Here is a 20599-nt window from a genome sequence, read left to right on the forward strand (position 1 = left end):
ATATAAGACTAATTTTAAATTATTAATTATAAAATTAAACTCTCATCACCTAACACAACCAACCAAACTTGCTGATAGTATAAAATACCCCCGCCATTATTATATTATCAGCAAGTTTGGTTGGTTGTGTTTGGTGATGAGAGTTTAATTTTATAATTAAAAATTGTAAAATTAGTCTTATAATAAAAATAATATAATTTTTCTTAAGTCGACGTGAGGGGCTCTCGCACAATGCCGTACTCCTTCACAGAAGGGGTTCACATCGACTTCTGAACAGGCGCTTTAGACACGCTAGTCTCGGCGCGCATTGTCACATTTTGATGTTGCCCCTACTCGGACAGTTGAAAACTCGGACAAATGATATTTTGATATTTTTTTAAATAATTTAAAAACTCGGACAGTTGATTTAACGAAATATTATTATTATTTAAACCATACTCGGACAGTTGAAAACTCGGACAAATGATTTTTCAAATGTTTTGTAATTTTTAACAAACTCGGACAGTTGAAAACTCGGACAAATGAACCTCACCCCTAAAATAAATCTTTCTTAGAGTAAAATGTTAGCCCACAGGTAAAAACTTAAATGTAAAAAATATCTCTTAAAATAATTAAAAGAAACTAGGGTACCTGTTGCTCGAATTCGAGCAAGTGCTCAGGCGTTATTTTTAAACGAATAAATTCATAATTTCTGATACTTTAAAAGAATCGACTCAAAGATTATGGAAATACTCAATGTGTACATAACAGATCGATATAATCAACATTTCTTGTAAATAAAGGGTGATTTTTTTATTGGTGCGGTTTTTAAAACTAAATAAAAAAATGAAAAACAACCTGCATTGACATAAAAATGCATTTATTTGAACTACAGTGTCATGACATTAACGTATAAAAATGATTTCTGGCATATGGGCTCCATTCCGTTCGCGTAGAAAGCCCAATCGAGAAGTCCAATTTTCGAATACTCTTTCCAAGCAGCTGTGAATTCTGCCAATAACTCGACGAATGTTAGCTTCCAAGCCATTTAAAGTTTGTGGCTTGTCAGTGTATACTTGAGACTTCACATATCCCCACAGAAAGAAGTCTGTTGGCGTGATATCACACGACCATAGGGGCCAGTTGACACTACCTCTAAATGAGATGATACGTTCACCAAATGTTTCTGCCAAGAGGCCAATTGTGTCGTTTGCCGTGTGGCACGTCGCGCCGTCTTGTTGGAACCAGACATTTTCTAAATCCACTTCAAGTTCGTTTAGCTGAGGAACGAAAAAGTCCCATAACATTGCCCGATAGCGTTGAAGCAAAATCGGCTCTTTCAATGATTACTAAGAAATCCAGCACAGTGTTAATTCAGTTTTCTTTTTAGTATATCAAATTATCCAGGCTCTCTCGCTTTTTTCATTTAAATATTTACACCACCCCAAATTCAAATAGTAAATATTTCATTTCAACCAAAGTCAGTAAATGTTTGTAGCAAACTGTTAAATTAGTAAACTTTTTGACTGTTTACAATTACAATCAACATGTGTTCTTCTTCTCACTTTTAATTTCTGACAACAGGTGCAGTTTCATAACAATTTTTGTTTCCCATGTTAATCTTATGAAGAAATACGAAGCTTTAAAGAGCCCCAGGGCCTCACTCTCTAATTATTTCCCTAAAAAGAAAGTTTCCTGCACAACTTCACGTTACGCTCTTTCCAATGGCACCAAAAACATGTCAATCGGTTCAGTAGATTCGGAGGAGTAATTGTCACAAAAAACCTGCTTGCGTATTAAATAAGTATAGATTGAAATTAAAGGATTTTAACATGGATGAACTTATTCACCCAAGAATGCAGGACACCTGAGAATGCAGAAAACATGCTGAAATTTGTACCTGACTCTCACTTTAAGGAAAATGGAATGCGGACAGTTTCTCACAAACGGAATAACAAAAACTGTAAGAAACTAGTTTTTACAAAAACTGTAACTGAAAAACTAGTTCATGACTTTACAAAAGGAAATTTAAATAATCTTGATTCCCCCGAAAACCCAACAACCATAGAGATATGCAAAAATATACAAAAGTCCCAGAAAACACATCTAAACCCAATGATACCTAAAAAATTGATGATAAATTGGCTAACTATATTAACCACTCAGAAACACATAAAAGCCAAAAAATTATCTTAGTCGGAGACTCAATAATATCAGAAGCTGCAAACATGCTCCGGCAAAAAGAACTACAATCCCATGTAATGCCCGGTGGAAATATAAGAGACCTGAGCAGATACCTAAACAGCCTAGATGCACTCCTCCCCGAAATTGTCTACATCCACATAGGAACAAACAACCTACCGGATGCAAAAAACGCAAACCACATCATGCGGCCCTTGTGGCTTACCATTGAAGCAAATAAAAAAAGATCCCCAACTACCATTTGGATAGTGGATGGAATACTCTACAGAGAAGACTTTCATTCCAACACAATCTCAGAAGTAAACTACTCATTTAAATTTAAGTGTGAACAACTGAATATTGGATATGCTAACCCTAACAAACGACTGAACTCAAACTCTTACACGCTTAAGGATTCCTCCAGGCCCAAAATCCTCAAATCCTCAAGGCCTCCAAACACACCATCAATTTTTTGAAAGATCCACCAAACATTGCTTTTAGACAACCACCCAATCTCCGAAAAATACTAGTCCACCCAAAAGTTCCTGACCCAGCCAACAACAACCCAAACAACGCACGCCCTAACGGTTCATATCATTGTGATAACAAGAGATGTAAAACATGTGAAATAAATCAACCCAGCCAAACATTTTCCAGTTCCACAACCAAAGAAAACTACAACATCCGAGGCTTCAACACTTGTGAAACAAAGAACATTATCTATCAACTACAATGTAACAAATGTGAGGCACAGTATGTAGGCCTATCCACCAATAGCCTCAGAACCAGGATGAATGGCCATAGACAAGATGTATCTACTGGATACAAAGACAAACCAGTTGTACAACATGCCCAGAGCCACAACAACCCTAGTTTCAATGACTGCTTTACAACCAAAATAGTCAAATCACTGCCTCCTCAATGTAACCAGTCACAACTGAGAAGATGGGAATTGTCTTACCAATGGTTTACTAAGTCTAGACAACCCCCAAACCTGAACCTAAGATAAAATATCTTTCATCTAACCCACTCCACTTCAACATCCAACCCAACTAGCAGGCTTACATATTTATTCATATATATATATAGTGCATATAAGATAAACTGAAACTGTGTTTTTTTGAATTCATACTATTGGCAACACTGACTCAACAACTCACTGGCCACCATTTTTGACATCTAGAAAACTCTCTCTTCCTTAGTTGAAAATGCTGTCAGTGACAGTGAAATATTCCAATGTTTTTGTGTATATTAGGGGTCTGCGGTACAGAAAATTTATGGTCGGTACGGTTCGGTACGGTACAATATTTTGTACCTCGGTTCTCGGTACAAAATCGGCACGGTACGCGGCTACCCGTATTTTTGCGGTTTTCTTCTCAGAACTGTATTTAAACCATTATTTTTAACTTTAATACATTGACACTACTATGAAAATGGATAGTATCCTACATTCATGGTTTTATAACAACAATTACTGTACCACACATTATTAAAACAAAACCTTTTACTACTACGAGGATTGTGTCAAGAAAAATCACAGTTAAGATAAAGGCTTTACCTATTTTACTCTGAGATACTTAGAAAAGCCATGATAAAGTGGTTTAAAAATAGGATAAGAGTTTTTATGAATAAACATGTTTGAAACATTTATCGACAAGATAATTTCACAAAACTGGTAATTTTTTTCCAACCAACACAATGTCTAGTTGTTTTAAAAAATTTTAAAAACATAAAAGCATTCAGTACGAAGACAGTGTAGTTTTGCCAGCTGTTCACAGCAGACGAAAATGAAATAACTGGAGGTTATGATGAAGTAATGGCAAAGAGCATCTTTTTTTATCAGCTTCAAAACTAGTTATCAACTCTTGCAAAATTTTTTTCTGAAACTAAAATAAGGATTATGACAGAGTAAAGCCGCGTTTACACCGCAGTGTAAACGCGGCTTTAGATTATTGTCTTTTCATTTACAAATTTAACATCCACAATATCAATCATATCAATCATTAGTTTATCTCAGGCTCAATCCAATTTTCTTAGTATATTTTAAAGCTCTTCCAAAGAATCAAAAGACCCAGGCCTAGACCTAATTATTTAGGAGGGCCTATATATAAATTGATTAGGTTACAATGAGGGTAGCAAAATCACTATCTAGTTCATAAGATTTAGATTGCATAGGCCTAAAGTACCTTCAACAACACAATAAAAAATACAGGAAACTAAAAAACATTTAAGCCAAAGGCCCCATCTAACAATATAAGACAAGATACAGAACCTGCAATGACATAATTTGAGACCGAGTAGGCTTGCATAATGAAAAAAAAATATGCAAACAACAACTGCTTGTGGTTTCTTCAATAGAAAGATAAAATATCTATAACAAATATTTTAACTTATAAAATAAGATTGTAGATTAGTTACAAGTTTAATATGTAGCCATAAACAGTTTTATGGCAGTAGGCAATGGCCAGCGGCAAATTGAATATTCACGAAAATACTGACTGAGTTAGAGATAACATTTAACAGTCATCATAAAACTATTATTTTTATGATAAAACAGAATTGGGGAAAGTCATAAAGAAATAAAAGTGATAAAACTCAACAGTTCTTGGAAGTACTTGAATACAACAATTATTGTCTTGATAAAATGTTAATGGATTTGGGACTGGTAATGGGTTTTTTATTGCATCATCACCCTAGTAATAAATTATGAAGATCGTAAACAAACATCTGATAAGACTTTTATGTGCTCGGAATTAACTGCCGTTGACTATGATAGTAAACTGAAAGTAATTTTTGTACCGTGTAATGCTGTACCGAACCGATGACGGTAATTAAGCTTGTACCGTACCGTACCGACTTTTTCGGTGCACTGCAGACCCCTACTGTATATAGTATAAAGTTTTGTTTTGTGTTTCCTGTGCCAGTTTGGACTTTTTCCCATTCAGGTAAGCCTGCTATCCTCTCAAAAAATCCTAAAAAATCTAGGCCCTTGTGCTCTATGAGACGAGGATTAACTGTGTGTCTAGACCAGGTCGTCGTCGTTACCGTTACCGAGTTGGCTACACCCTTAACCTCTAACTGCGTATGTTGTGCACTAGTGTAGTTGACAACAATTCATACTCAATGTCAGTTGACAATCAATGTCAACTAAACTCTCTTGTAAAATGGCGTTAGCCGTTCATGTTATAAATAAATATATAAATACTTCATTCTACTCTTAATCAGTGGTTCAGGATACGAAATGTGGTTGCGGTGCTGTTTCTTTGCGTGTAGCAATATTATTTTCGTGAATGATTTCGTTTTCAAATACACTATTTGTCTTTGAAAATACTACCGTACAAAAATCAAAATCAAAATTCTTTTGCTAACCTATTCAATATTAAAATACCCCCGCCGCAGCAAACCTGCCGACTAAGCGAATTTCCATTTGTCTGAATTGATTTTCAGTTAAATATATTTTAATAACATTAGGTTTAACGAGTACCTAGGTTTTCTGCTACAAGGAAACTAATAAAGTGTGTTTTTGAGTAAAATATAGATAGCTTAGTACAAAATAAATAAATTTGCCAAGTTTGATCAAAATGTATCCATAGAAAAGCAAACTACAACATTTTACAATATTCTCCGTAAGAATAACATGGGAATTTTAAATTTACAATTTTTTAAATTTTCTCCGTTACTAATAATTAAACAAAAATACTTTTATATACTAAATTATTTGTTTTTTTAAGCTCTTTAAAAAGGTCTAAAGAGAAATCGGGAAATTTTGTGTTTTGAGGGTCAAAAGTGAGAAAAACCAATTTTTACCCCATAAAACCCCCCGTAAAGCCCCGTTCCCATGGTCCAATCGTGCTGGTTCGCGAACTCATTCAAGTTTATCCTGCTTTACACCTTTAAACCAAATTTCATCAAAATCGGACAAAAATTACTCAAGTTATCGCGTTCACGGACGTATAGGCCTATATATATATCTATTTATATTTACATATATAAAAATTTGAACGAATAGTGTTTTTGGCCTTTAGGGACACCAAAATGAAAAAGTATATCGGTCCCGGGTCTAGGTCTTACCATGCCACCTACGGTAATAGCTACTTCCCTATAGGGAAATTCGCTAAAACAATTTTCCAAAATATTTTGTAGATGATTTTAGGTTTATAGATGAAGAAAGTGTTAGATACTCACGCCATGCATCATTAACTTTGCGTATGCCTCACCACACCATAGGACCGCAGTTAACGACAGGGCGTTTGTTGTAACTGCTTGCCGTCTTTGGAACGATCTCCCTTTATCTATTAAATCAAATTCCTTAGTCGTTCCTGGATTGTGGCAGCACTAAAAAATCTCTATTTTGAACGCATGGCCATGGTAGGTTTGTCCTAGGGGCTTGCGCGCATGGGCGATCACCGACACGTATGTATGTGTGTGTGAGTGAGTGAGTGTGTGTGTATGTGTGTGTATAAGTATTTGTAAAATTTACTGATTTTTGTTTACAGTTTCTGTATCTATGATTTCTGTTTTGTTTAGTTGTATAAACTGATTTTGTTAAAATATTTTAAAGTACAGGTTAAGTGTAAGAAAGGGCCATGTGGCCCTAACTTTGCCTGTGTAGATAAATGATTTTTCATTTCATTTTCATTTTTTACCGTACTGTATTCAATTATTTACCACTTATATCTAGGCCTTAGTACTTTGAACTTGAGGTTAAGTATTTTAAGATCTAAATAGTATTAATGTATTGTACCGATGGACACACCACACATGTTTTAAGACGATTTGTAAGGAATTAGTTTCAGTCCAATTGAAAGGGGGGGGGGGCGCCAAAATAGGTGTTTGCCCCAGGTGCTGAATAGCCTAGTTACGTCCCTGTTCAAACAAACCCCTCACAAAAACTAAACCCAAGCAATAGACCTAACTAAAGCAATAGACCCAGCACACCTATACCCCATAAAGCCACAAAAAAACCGATTACCAAAACTACAATAGAACAAGGACTACAAATCTTTCATTTAAATATACAAAGAGGCCTACAACGAAAAATAGATAAACTTCTCATAGACATTAGGGACTTAAAACCTCATATACTTATCATCACCGAACATGGTACACAAAGTGAAAAACTCAAAATAACTCACATACTAGGATTCAATTTAATTTTAATTTCACACTTTTCAAGAATATCTCATAGATGGGCAGCTATCAGCCCACCACCAGCTATCGTGTAGGATGGGACCTATGGTGTAGGATGGGTAGCTATCTACACCATCGAAGCAATGCCACTGAATGTGGAAAAAGTAAACATGGAAACCTATATAGATGAAATGAATATAGAATTCGCGGCAATAGAAATTAAGGAAAGAAGGAGAAACCTTTTAATCTTAAGACTCTACAGACCACCCAATGGGGACTTACAACCTTTTTTCTCAAACCTGCAAAACCTACTACACACTCATTCAAGTCCGGAAGAAGATCATCATTATGGGCGATTCAAACCTAAATATAATCGACAAAGACAAAAGCAACATCAAAGACCTTACTGCTCTACTTAATCCTTTTGACATAAGAATAGAAGAACTGCCCCACACCAGAATTACACACACTACAAAAACTAGTATAGACTGTTGCTACACAGATATAAGCCCTGCAAATATGAAATCCGAAACCACACAAAACTTCATATCCAACCATCTCGGAGTTTTCTGCAAAATAAGCCTTTTCAATCCTAAACTATCAAAGATAAAAAATACTCAAGACAAATAACAATTAAACCCCTATCTGATGTAAAACATGCACTATCAATGGTGGACTGGTCAATAGTTTATCAACAGAAATGCACAGAGGAAAAATATAATATATTCCTAAGAATCATCGTGGAAATTATGCAGACACACATGCCAAAGACCTACAAAACTTTAAAAAATGGCAATAAAGGCATAAATGAATTCATTTATGATGATAATATAAATGATCTACGACAGGAGATGAAACATTCAGTCACACCTAAGATACTAAACAAAAAATAGGCCTGAGGATAAATCTATTTATACATAGGCAAAAAAGAAGTATGACTCTGAAATAAAATTAAAGAAAATGTCAAAAATATCATCTAAAATTGAGGAATCAAAAAACAAAAATAAAAAAATCTGGAGATTCATAAACAAATAAATAAATAAAAACCCATACAACAGCGAAAATATCATGCTTAAGCAGGGAAATGAAATCATCTCGTGTCTAGAAGAAATAAGTGAACTTTTTAACGATTATTTTATCACATTTGGAGGCTCTGCTGAAAACTCCCACAACAACAGGGAAATATCGCAAGAACAAGAAGAAATGCAAAACTCTCAAACCTCTCAAGAACCCTCACCAGGAATTCTATCAAAATTCAATACAATAAACAAAACCGAATTAAACAATACAGCAGAGTCCCGCAAACTCGGCGTAATGTGGACTGGAAGTGTGCCGAGTTTGTGAAATGCCAGGTTATCAGGAACTAGGGTTAAAAATAATAACAATACAATTTGTATTCCTTTTAGCTGCCTTATTTATTTATATTTATATTACAAGTCAGTATTAAGTCATCAGATATAGTACAACAAATCCTTGGTACGAGTTGTGAATGATTTGACTTGAGTCCATGTTTAACTCGGACTCAAAAAATCAAAAATTTTCTGAGCCAGGTGATGGCCGAATTATCCAGACTGCCAGGTTATCGAGTGCCGAGTTTGCAAGACTCTTATATTTAAAACTTTTGATTCTAAAAATGTCTGCGGCTTCGATGAAGTCCCGAACTCTGTTATAAAATACTGCAAGGAAGAACTAATTAACCCCCTACTAGACATCATAAACAGTTCAATTCTAAATTCATACACAAAGCGTCACTAGAACAGACAACACAGCAGACGCACAAGACAACGCCGCCATTACATCCGCATCGAATTCACACCAGCCAATGGGAACACAGGGAATGGTGGAACAAGAACTCGACACAGAAGGACTTGGTGTAGAGGAGAAGAAGAACGGCGGAGATGAATATTCGTCGTCACAACGACAGACAGACAAATCAGCTGATGTAAGTGACGTCACTATCAGAGCCACCACATCGACAACGAATGAACATACGACTGCAATCACAGACAACGCATCACTGCCTCCAACCACTGCGAGTGAAATAAACATGAATGATTCTATTATCCAATTAATGCTAATGGTTCAACAGAATAATGCATTAATAATTTCACAACATGATACATTAAAATTAGAAATACAATCTGAAATGACAGAAATAAAATTACAAAATGATCATTTAAAATCAGAAATTCAGCGTGAGATTCAACAGTGCCAGATTTCCCTTGAATAAAAAATCACATTCATTAAAACTAACCAAGAAAACATGCGTAAGGAAATGGATCAGATACATTTAACTCAAATTCAACATTCCAAAGAGTTCCTTACAATGAAAGAAACATTTAAATCAGAAATATATGAACGTGATGCCAAAATACGTTAAAATTTAATCCAAGACCTAGAAGAACAAAAATCCTAAATGAAGTCCATGATAATCCAAAATAATACTCAAACTCTTGAAAAAGTGAATATGGAAATACAAGAACAAAAATATGATACTCATTCGCAGATAAATCAATTTAGGTTGGAACAAGAACAACTAATAACATCAAAATCGGAACAAAATGTCCAAGAAATACATAAGTCAATGTTGACCTTTATTGAAAATCAAGGTCAAGAGATATTAACTATCCAACAGAATCCACAAAAACAAAGTGAACAGATTCGAACTAAAACAAAATATCACTAAACATGGACAAGTATTAACATCGTCCCCTCAACATATCTATGTTACATGTAACGGAAACTCTGGAATCGTGTCAGATATGAAATTACCAAAATTTAATGGCAGAGGACATAATCCAAAAGAATTCATTGCTAAGCTGCACAAATACTATAAAAAGAGTATACTAAGGAAAGATCCAAATATTGACGACAAAGAGTTTCTCATCAACCTGATTGAAACCAGCCTTGAAAATCACGCTGCACGTTGGTTCAACCTCGTAAAAGGCGGCATTAGAAATTGGGAACAATTCCAACACCTGTTTGAGAATAAATAATGGAGTCGAGACACACAGCAAGTGATAAAACAACGTTTAGAGCCTGAAAAATACCGAAATGGTGGAAATTTGTCTCGATCAGAGTACTTCGTAGAACGTGTCCTCACACTACAATCATTGACGCCACCCCTTGATGAAGAAGAAATAGTGGATTATTTGTGCGAACATTTCGAAGAACACATCCAAAATGCACGACGCGTCCAAAATGTAAAGACCATACAAGAATTTGAAGCCCTATTACTAAGAGAAGACATCAAAGAACATCAGAATCGAAACCAATCAAAACCAACAAATCAAAATAACAATCCACAAAATAGGACCAATGACCATCCGAGGAGAAACCTCAACCACCGAGATTCATACCAAAAGGATTGGAGGGGATCATACCCAAATAGAAATAATTATGACAACAGAACATACACTCCAAACAACCATTATCCACACCAAATACCTCAATCCAACGATCGATCCTACGAAAGACATCAAGATCGCAGAGCCAATTATCTACCACCACCAGAAAACCAAAACAGAATTAATCCACGTCAACAACAAAGTAATCAAAACGATGGAAAACGATACCCTACACAGGAACAAAATCAAGTTTACCATATGATAGCTGAACAAAACCCGAGTCGACCAAATAATACTGTCACACAACCCAACGATCCTAAAGAATCTTTAAACTGATAAGCACTGTCGATAATAGTTGCCTACACTGTAACATGTTAAATTTTGCCATAAGATTTTTTTGTGTAAGGGGCCGATTTAGCTCCAATACAATGTCACAAATGTCAATTTGTAAATCCCGCCAACGTTTGAGTCGGCGGCTTCCATTCGCACAGGGCCGGGCGCTCTGCGCATGCCCGACTGGACCTGCGCACAAGCGTCGTCCCCGGCCGTTGCACCATACGCAGCTCCTCGAGACAGTCGAGGCCAGGACACGAGAGAGCAGACTTCACGTTACCTGATAGTCGAGTCAGGGAGTCGACCATACCCACTACGAGGGCACGAGACAGACGACTGTCAACCACGCACAGGTCTCCGAGGACCAAGTACGACGACTCTGTATAAGGTAGTCATCACCTTGCTTTAAATAGACATTTGTCGTACCGTTCGTTCAAGTCTAGTACAAGATCAAGTTTCATTGAATATTCTGATAGTCAGCTTAACGTAAAACTTGCTTGCGCTAATTGTTCAGTATATTTAGCATTGATCAAGAGTTAACATCATTGCAGCTATACATTGACATTTTGCCTCTCACATAATTCGATACTTTTACATGTAATTAGTAACTGAACTCGATTGAACAATAATTACATTCAAAGGAATTTACCGTATCTCTCATCCTCACACATACGAGGAAACCATTTAGCTGTTGTAGTCTTATTTACTGTGTGTTGTGTGGTTTTAAATTATTAACTCAACGGCTTTAATCGAAGATATCTAACGTTTTGTGGGACGAATTATCTGTAGTGTGACAGGTAAATACTGTGCGACATCAAGACGTGTTATTTGATTGAATTATCGAGATACTAGCCTATTTGTGCAATCTGTGTAAATATCTGTGTAAACCATCCCGAACTGTGGTTCGCCCGCAGCATCCTGCGATCCTACCTGTGGTTCGCCCACAGCAAATAGCTTTAGTTACCTTTAATTCCCTGTGGTTCGCCCACAGCAATTAGTCTTACTTAGTGATAATTACCTTTCCCTGTGGTTCGCCCGCAGCATCCCCCGATCCTACCTGTGGTTCGCCCACAGCAATTAGCTTTAACTAGCGATAATTCCCTGTGGTTCTCCCACAGCACTTAGCTATAGTTAGCTTTAATCTCTGTGGTTCGCCCACGGCAATTAGCTTTAGTTAGCTTTAATTCCCTGTGGTTCGCCCACAGCACTTAGCTGTAGTTAGCGATAATCCCCTGTGGTTCGCCCACAGCAATTAGCTTTAGTTAGCTTTAGTTCCCTGTGGTTCGCCCACAGCATTTAGTCGTAGTTAGCGATAATACCCTGTGGTTCGCCCACAACATTTAGTCGTAGTTAGCGATAATACCCTGGGGTTCGCCCACAGCATTTAGTCGTAGTTAGCGATAATACCCTGTGGTTCGCCCACAGCAATTAGTTATATTTAGTTATAATAACCTTTCCCTGTGGTTCGCCCGCAGCATCCTCCGATCCTATCTGTGGTTCGCCCACAGCACTTAGCCTTAGCTAACGATAATTCCCTGTGGTTCGCCCACAGCATTTAGTTATAGTTAGCGATAAATACCTGTGGTTCGCCCACGGAAATTAGCTGTAGTTAGCGATAATTCCCTGTGGTTCGCCCACAGCTCTTAGCAATAATAACCTATCCTTAACTGTGGTCCGCCCACAGCACTCCCTGATCCCTAACTGTGGTTCGCCCACAGCATGTGTAAATAGGTTACTAACATTTGTGTGCTTTATATAACTATATTTCAGGTGTTGCAGGTGTTGGAGGAAGTTTGTTGGTGCTGAAATGTTAATAGTAGTGACTATTATAATATGTGTGTGACTTGAATAACGGTATTTTAGGTGATTGTAGTTTCAGCGATTACTAGTGTGAGCGTGTTTTTATTTAACTGTATTGTAGGTGTTTGTGTGAAATAATCATATTTTGCAGCTTAGCTTCTTCCCGTTCCCCAAGATCGACGTATCCGTCCTAACTGTGGTTCGCCCACAGCGATCCGTCCTAACTGTGGTTCTCCCACAGCGATCCGTCCTAACTGTGGTTCGCCCACAGCAATCCGTCCCGAACTGTGGTTCGCCCACAGCACTCCGTCCCGAACTGTGGTTCGCCCGCAGCGCACCTTTCTTTCCATATAGAGAACAAATATGGCAATGATGATAACGTGGGTTCGATTGTTGGAGATTTTATATCTCTTACCCTTTGTCTGAGCCATCCGTTCTCTTTTCAGAATATTAGTCCGCCCTTTACTGTCGATTCGTTAGACATTTCGACCCCTGGAACCGCAACCCAGCGCGACTAGCTATCCGGCAACCGGGTCAAAACCGGACTCGCGTATTTTCCGAACGCCTCACCCGGAAATACGTCGTAGGTTTTGGCGCCCGCGAACAGGGACTTTTACTCGAACACAATAAAGATTAATTTTCGTAAAATTTGCAACTAAGTTGCTGGCGCCCGTTCAGAATGACAGGTGGAACGACTACCACAACCGCTGTTAAGCCCAAGACGACGACTACGAGAACAACCACCCCAACAACGATAACTCCGTCCACTAATGTTGCTGCGACCTGTAGACCGGAATTAATTACCACGACTGATGTTTTAGTAGTAACTACCTCCCAAGAATTGTTAACACCAGCCACTACAACGGCACAGGCCAGAAGTGAGCTCCTACTTCCGCTCGAATCTGATTCTAGAGTTAATTGGGTTTACAAACTGTCCAAAGATGCAATTAAACAAATTTTAAGGGACTATAACTTGTCAGACGAAGGTAAAACTGATGAATTAAGAAAACAACTTGTAACTGCTATCAGAAAAAGTCCAACTAAGGAGATGGACTTTATGCATGTTCCCTCTACGACTAGTAGATTGGTGGATTATCAAACCATACATCAACAGGAGCTTGATACTACACAAGCTGACGATTTGTTAGGAGCACCAGTTTTTCAAACGAAGGAAAATACCAATGTGGTTTTTACTTTTAACAGAGGACTACCTTCAACTCATGCATACGATACTCAGCAATCAGAGGAATTAAGAATCCGGGAAATGTTAAACCTGCCACCCGCGGCTGATTTTCGTACAGTACAAGAAAAGATGTTCACAGCTCAGCCAGGAGCAGACCAGCGCGGTCCAAGGGCAGACCCTTTGAATAATAAATTATATGAATACGGCCCTACAGCATTCCTTCCTCATAGTTCGTATGGAAATAGAGAGCAGACTTTCGAATCTGTACCAGTAGACAGTAGGATGCAATTTACTTGTTTACCTCAAGGAGACATTCCAGAACGTAATTTTGAACCTAGGTCAGCGTACACATTACCTGATGCTTCGACAATATTTGCTAAAAGCTATGCTCCGACGAGAAATCTAAATGCTGTGGCAGAAGTTTGCAATCAAGTACGGAAATGGAACTTAAAGTTCGATGGTGAACATCAACCAGTATTGTTTATCGAGAGACTAAATGAGTTAGCTGAATCTTATGATATACCACCGCCACTTCTGCTCAAAGCAATGCCCGACATGTTGAAAGGAGACGCTTTACTATGGTTCCGGAATAAAAAGGCGCAATGGGCCACTTACCAGGAATTCGTCACTAGCTTTGCTGAAAATTATTTCCCTCCAGATTACCGAAGAAAACTTACCGAAGAGATTGAGAAGAGGACCCAAGGTGAAAATGAATCGATTAGGAAGTTTGTTGTTGCTTTAACCACGCTAATGCGTAGGAGAGGAGGCTATTCACAGGACGAAATACTCGACCGTCTGTTCACTAACATGCGACCAGAATACAAGTTAACAGTAAGACGTAACCACTGTTACACCGAGGACGATCTGGTAAATCTAGCCGAAGGTTATGAGAGTTATCTACGGGATAAAAGAAGTTTTCGGCCCCCGCCTAATCATGCTCAATCATTGTTTACTGAAACTGCATACAATCCACGAAATAAAGCGTTTACTCCGTATAAAGTTGATGCTATCGAATCCCGACCTTACTTTAAGGAACACAAGCCAACACAGCAACCTATCTTTCAAAATAAGGAAGTGACTCGTGGAATAAACAGTCCTAACAACAGATCACAACAACAATCACGTGTGACGTTTGCTCAAAGGACACCTCCTCCCAAAGTTTTCTACCCTAACAGTAGCCGACCTGCGAGACAATCCCAAGAAGAAACACGATATGTAGAAAGCTTAAAGCGTAATAAAGGAAATGGTAACAATAATGCCAACAATTCAGAGGATTACGTTTGCTGGAATTGCGATGAACGAGGACACAGATTTCGGGACTGTCGACACCCAAAAGTTATAAGGTGTTTTAATTGCAAAAGAGAGGGTGTGTTAACCACAAAATGTCCGTGTAAGGCGGGAAACTCAGATCGAGACCGGAAAACAAGAGGTGGACCGAGTCTCGCTACAATAAAACCACCTCAATAGAGTGGGAAAATTGGCTAAACAAAGTTAAAAATTTCAATTTTAACACGTGTTCCAAAGTTAATGAATCGAAAAACAGGATTTTCATTACAGTCGAAATTCAGAACGTAAATTTTAATGCCTTGATAGACACGGGCTCAATGATCACTCTAATCGGAACTGATGTTGCCGATTATCTTCGAGAACATGATATAAAACCTCAGATGGTAAAAACAAATATTTGTCTGACCGACCAATCTACACGTACCGTTGACGAAGTTTATGAATTTGAATTTTCAGTTGGAAATAAAGAAACTCGAGTTCGAGCTATAATGGTACCTAATCTGTCTGTACCCATAATACTAGGAATGGACCTAATCATTCCTCTAGAATTGATTACAGTTAACTGTAACGAATCCAGTGTTACACCTGCAACAGGAGCTACGAACATTTTGAAGTGTAATGCTGTTACACCTCTCTCAAAAGAAGAGAACGAAAAACTAGAATGTTTTCTCGATAAAGAACTTGCTCTATTTAACGAAGTTCCGGGTCGTACGAACTTAATCCAACATAGTATTAGACTAAAATCAGACTATCCCATCAAGCAGCGGTACTATCCCCGAAACCCTGCTATGCAGGCGATTATCGAGAAGGAAATCGATCAAATGCTCGCTGATGATATAATCGAACCATCAAATAGTCCATGGAGTAGTCCATTGGTAGTCGTAAAGAAACCTGGTGGTAAAGTAAGGATCTGTATTGATTTTAGAAAAGTTAATCAAGTAAGTGAACGTGACGCATATCCAATACCTCAGATTGGAGCTATTTTAGACAAACTGAGACAAGCTGAGTACATTAGTACACTTGATCTTAAGTCAGGATACTGGCAAGTTCCATTGGAAGAAAAGAGTCGTCCTATAACGGCATTTACGATCCCAGGAAGAGGTCTCTTTCAGTTCAAAGTTTTACCTTTTGGACTTCACTCGGCTCCCGCTACATTTCAACGCCTACTAGACCAAATCATTGGTCCTGAATTTGAGCCTCATGCTTTCGCTTATTTAGATGACCTGGTGTTGGTGTCTAAAACCTTCTCGGAACATTTAACGCTATTGAGTAAGGTTTTCAAGAAACTCAGGGATGCAGGACTTATTTTGAATGAAGAAAAAAGTAAGTTTTATCGAAAGGAATTGAAATACCTTGGACACGTAATTAACGAGCAAGGTATCCAAACCGATCCTGAAAAGGTAAAATCCATTACAGAGTTTCCTACACCTAAATGTCCTAAATATGTAAGAAGTTTCATCGGATTGTCCTCATGGTACCGTCGCTTTGTTGAAAGCTTTGCTAAGATATCAGCCCCTCTAACGAAACTTACAAAGAAAAATGTACGATGGGAATGGGGTTCCGACCAGGAGACTGCTTTTGCTACACTGAAAGAAAAACTGACAAAAACACCAGTTCTTTCATGCCCGGATTGCAACCAAACGTTTGTTATTCAAGTAGACGCCTCAAATCATGGCTTAGGAGCTTCTCTGACACAAAACTCTGGGAAAAACGAAAAAGTTATAGCCTACGCCATCGATTACTCTCAGATAATGAGAAAAAGTTCACTACAACTGAGAAAGAGTGTTTGAGCTTAGTATGGGCGGTAAAGAAATTCAAGCCTTACATCGAAGGGTATAAGTTCATAGCAATTACAGACCATCAAGCCTTGAAATGGCTAATGAATCTCGAAAAACCTTCAGGAAGATTAGCGCGATGGGTTCTTGAGCTGCAACAGTATGACTTTACAGTGCAGTATAGAAAAGGAGCGCTAAACAAAGTAGCGGATGCATCTTATCTTAAAACTTTAAATGCTACTCAATTCAAAGATAAAATAAAAGATAAAATAATTGAGAAAGCCTACTATTCACTTGACGAATTTTTGGAGAACCTTATAATGTAGATAAAAATTCTCTGATATCCTACATGAGTTTATTTTAGTTATTTTAACTATTAATTTTACTATAAAATACATCACTATGACGAAACACCTGTTCTTATGTATGAAATGTACTTTATAAAGAACGTATTGTGTAAATAAAATATGTCTTATGTCTAACATTTATTATTAAAACGGCGATGGAGCGGGAACGGGACTGGCGGCAAAGTTGGTGCATCGGCCAAGCATTGACGTCTCGTTAACACAACCAGTACCTTGACATTGTCCTTGGTGGTAGGCTGCTTCGGACTGATTGTATTGATATTGAACTAGTTTCGTGGATCGTAAAATTTGAGCGCAGCCATTGGATCTAAATTATACGCCTTTTGGTTTGAGAAGAATTAGATCTGTTCCCTTTTATAGTCATCAGAAAAATGAAACTGTTCACAATATACTTGTGAGCATTGCGGCAAAGAGTAACCACCATCACTGTGTCCAAAACACAAAGGATCGAGTTGAAAAACATGTTCTTCCATGCAATGGATTTGGATGTATGTACAATAAAAAGCACGTAAGATATGCTGTCTAGTAGACTAGACAGAATTTCTTCACGAGCAAAGGATGCAGTTCTTTAAGAGTATTCGTTGTACAGTGACAGTGTACGTATATCCAGTGTCTTAGATCATTCATAGTTTCACACTGAGTATCCTTTTTTTAAATGTGAACTAGATACTTCACTGTGTTTTTCAAACTTTATTCTATCTCTTCCACCCCATCTTTTCCAAAGTCCATTAGCAAAGTACTTGGATTACATTTTAGGGTAGCACGCTTTGTTCCAAATTTGCTGGCAAAGTCACAACCCGTTAAAATATGGAGTGCTGAGAGAACTGAACAAAGGTTATTTCCAAGCCTGTTTGCTATAATATGAACTAGTACATATCATGAAGTTCTAGCTGAACCAAGTCGCATCCACAATTCCTGTTAACCTTCCGAAGAGAATCCATTCATAAAGTGTAAAGCCAACACTACGACATCTGTATCCGAAGACAGAACTACGACTTAATTTGATAACTCGAGCAAAAATGATCCAATTTTAATGCAATTTATCACAATCGTGTAAACCTACGTTTTCAGACGAATTTGGACTATCAAACCAGCACGATCGGACTATGGAAACGGGGGTTTATGGGGAGTTTTATGGGGTAAAAATGGATTTTTCCGATTTTCGACCCTAAAAACACGAAATTTTATAATGAACGACACCATTTTGTAGAGCTCAAAAAAGAAATAACTTTGTATATTGAAGCGTTAAATGCCCAAAAGTTACGGAGATAATTAAACAAAAAAATTAAATTTAAAATTACCATGTTATTCTAAGGAGAATAAATAAACTGTTTTGGTTTGCTTGTTTATGGATATACTAGCTGTACCCGCGGGCTTTGCCCCGTTCAATTTCTTAATTTTCAAGATGAGCTCGTTCGCATGGCTCAATCACGTCCTGGTTGAAGTTCGTTCGCTACGCTCACTCACCTTTGGGTTGGAGCTCGTTCGCTGCGCTCACTTGTCTTAAGGTTAGCTCGTTCGCTACGCTAACTCGCCTCCAGGTATTTAGGTATATAATAGGTATATAATTTTTTCGTTGCAAATTAGCTGTTGAGATGTTCCAAAATTATCCTCATTGTTTACTTTTGAATTTGTATATAAGTTGAATGTTAATAAACCATGTGTTATGTATCCAAATACCTAGGCCTACTATTAGCTAAATTAATACCTCTAAATTATCACATGTGTTTACATGCAGTAAAAGGGCAAAAGGTTCCACCTATTGTAAATTTCCATATTTCACATTCTCATCAAACACTGTCATTTATTTAATAAGCTAAATTTATAATCACTGGAAGTTATTTATACAGTTTGAATTATTTTACAAAATTATTTTTCTCTTTCACTTTCAAAAATGTGATTAAAATACTCTTCATATAATACCAACCAATCATAAAAGTAACAGTGAATAGTGACATCAAGAAACCAGTGAACTAATTGTTGAAACAGATGTATGAAATTGAACATCAAGAATCAAGATTTTTTTCAATTGAGAATAAGTAATGAAGAAGCAAGACAGGAAGATTATTTAAAACTTTTAATTGGTGATTTAACTTTACAGTATTTAAAATATCAAGATTTTTCTCAATTATTTAATACATATCATTTTTTTTTACCTCAAGAAATATATTTGTTGATAAGACTACCATAAACTTTTGGGTGAGATCAAACTGAACTTGTACTTTGCTAAATACTCACATTCCAAAATTTCTATTGGCTTTTGCCGTTTTGAACTTTTACCTAAATTATAATTTTACTAAATTCAAAATTTGAACTTTCTTCTTTTCAAAAGTGTAAATTGAACTGTATATAACTTGTGATGAACATTAGGCTTATGCCTATCCAACATCACATAAGCCTACTTTAAGCCGGCACATTCCTAGAACCCTGAGATTAAGAGTTTCATCTAAATTTATAACCCTACTTATTTGTACAATTTGACTAATAAAATGTTTATACGTATTCATCATTGTAAACCCTGGACATTTATTTATTACTTATTTACCAAACAAAGGTTAAAGAACTTTACATTGGCGCCCAACGTGGGGTAAAAAAGTAGCTTATGTGATATTATCCAATACAAAATAACTTCCAAACCTATCTCGATGTAATAGGCCTAAGTTATGACAACCTAAATTCTAAGCATAAGAATAACTAACCTTGTGTGCACATCCATAACCAGATATCATTCACAACACCTCATCCATATATTGAACTATTATTATTGATCACTATAATACGATATTATGGAAGATAAAGCATATAATTTAAGAAATAGGTCTACTACAACCAACAATGATACTAGCAACCAAGATGCCGTAAGCAACACCGTACATTCTAGTCAAGCAACTCTAACCAACGAAACACATTCAAATACACTAGTAACTATAGACACTACAAATAATGTTGAAACAAGTAACAATTATCATCATATTTTATTTGGAGGAATCCCAGAATCAATTATTTTTCATGGTCTGGAAAGCGATAGAAATCCATTAGAAACAGACGTTATTGAGGTTAACGACAGTGTAGGTTCTAATCCTAAGATCAAGATGGCGGATCTGGATCGTCAGACAGAAAAAGGCAGTATGACTTCACGTGACAAAATGTGTACTACTCCAAGCGACCATAACGACGAAACAGCTGATCTGCAGTTGAATGAACCAAACAAAACTGGCT

At 37.1% G+C, this 20599-nt stretch overlaps 1 protein-coding gene across 1 annotated transcript in view; it reads right to left on the reverse strand.

Moving 5' to 3' along the window:
• LOC128982204 (succinate--CoA ligase [ADP/GDP-forming] subunit alpha, mitochondrial-like) overlaps positions 1-20599 on the reverse strand; it is a 75621-nt gene that overhangs the window by 14095 nt on the left and 40927 nt on the right. The window lies entirely within an intron of this gene.

This window comes from Macrosteles quadrilineatus, unplaced genomic scaffold (assembly GCF_028750875.1).
Source record: "Macrosteles quadrilineatus isolate MER2022 unplaced genomic scaffold, UCM_ALF_1.0 Scaffold_188__1_contigs__length_204418, whole genome shotgun sequence".
Taxonomy (NCBI): Eukaryota; Metazoa; Arthropoda; class Insecta; order Hemiptera; family Cicadellidae; genus Macrosteles; species Macrosteles quadrilineatus.